Consider the following 1,914-nt stretch of genomic DNA (forward strand, 5'->3'; position numbering starts at 1 on the left):
ACCCCCCCCCCGCCCCATCTGAAAATATTTTGTGACAGGGCTTTTGTGAGCTTTTGATCTGCTATTTTTGGAGAGTTGCTGTAGAGGGGAAAAGAGCAGACCAAGTACAGAGCCAATTGGTCAAGTTGACAGAGGGTTTAAAAGGTTAACTATCTGAAAATACACATTAGCACGAATCCAACTATATATGAAAAGTTTAATCTGCAGCACAATTGTGTAAATTATGTAGGGAGGGGGTCCCTACTTCATCTCTCTCTCAGCTAAGGGGTCCTTGGCCTGAAATATGTTGAAGACCCCTGGTTTAGACTAGAATAGATAGCCCTAGATAATCAGCCCCAAAATGGTGCCTGATTTATAACACAGTCAGGACAGCTGCCCTCAGTACAGCATGGCCACACAGTGGCAGCTGGTCGTTCAATCCACAGTTTAGGACAACAGGTGATGCCGTGAAAACAAAAGAAACATCATAGTACACTATTTGTGTACACTATGTACACTATTAGAACGTCTATTTCTAGGGCCATTGTCGAAGCTCCAGTGGCGCAATCGGTTAGCGCGCGGTACTTATACGACAGTAACTCGCTGAGCAATGCCGAGGTTGTGAGTTCGAGCCTCACCTGGAGCACAGTTTTTAAACAAGGGTCACCTTTGAGAGGCTGATAACACTAAATGAACTGATTAATTCCTCATTCGAAACCCTGAGTTCTCCCAGCACATCTCTATCACAGCTCCAAACAAAGATAAATAATAGTTACAGAACAACCACCGAGGCGGCCATGAGTGGCATAACTCTCTCACCAGGTTAGTTATTATACAGTGGAGTATTTAACATGGCCACAAAGAAACTTGTAATCCGTTTTATATTAGAGAAAAGTTGACTACCCGTGTCGTGTATGTGCCGTGGTAGACTTTGTGAGACTGGCTTGCAGTTCGTCTGCGGTGTTGCCAGATGTTGCGAGAGAAATAAGCAACAACATCTATGAAAACAAGCGACCACGTGAGCGTCGGATATTTGAAAATAGCAGATCTGCTATATGTGAAGAAAAGTGAAACATTTTAACAACACAAATGTGGTACAGGCCAGCGGTCACGAAATGCTTGTAGATGGGGGTACGTGGACAAACAAGCCCAAATAAGCAACTACAAATTAGAAACAAGCCCAAACAAGCAGCTACACTTTAGAAACAAGCCCAAATAAGAGACTAAACTTTAGAAACAAGCCCATGTAAGCAACTACACTTTAGAAACAAGCCCCCCAAAAAACGCAACCCGCAACTACCAATATTTATTAAGAAACTTTACAGAAAAACAAGCCCAAAGTCGCTTATAATAAGCGGACATGGCAACGGTGTTCGTCTGCCTGACGGTCCCTTCCCTTCCTTCTCATGAATGGTTATGAAACAGCGCCCTCTCCAGGTAAACATGTATTATTGTTACCTTGGTGTATGGACTACTCTTCGCCGCCAGAGGGCAGCACAACCAGCTAATGACCATGTATCCAAGCTAACTTCAAACCACATACACACAGTCATAATAAAAAGAGCTTTGATAGAAGTTACACATTGTCAATATATATATATATTTTTTTTAAATAATTATTCTGTTACGTTAGTGTGTGTGTGTGTGTGTAAAACATTGGTTTGCAAAGTGTACATGGTCCGGTTCCCTGAAACATGCTTATTGTTGTGAAACAAAAAACCCTGCATCCCGTGGTGTAAAGTAACTAAGTACATTTACTCATGTACTGTAGGCTATACATACTTAAGTAAGATTTTGAGGTATTTTTACTTTACTGGAGTATTTCTAATGTTCTATAATTTTACGTCTACTCCATTACATCTCAGCGGCAAATATTGTACTTTTAAAATTATTTGAAAACTTGAGTTACTTTGTAGATTTTGATTATTATTACAA

Source organism: Gymnoscopelus braueri, assembly GCF_963280865.1.
Source record: "Gymnoscopelus braueri genome assembly, chromosome: 17".
Taxonomy (NCBI): Eukaryota; Metazoa; Chordata; class Actinopteri; order Myctophiformes; family Myctophidae; genus Gymnoscopelus; species Gymnoscopelus braueri.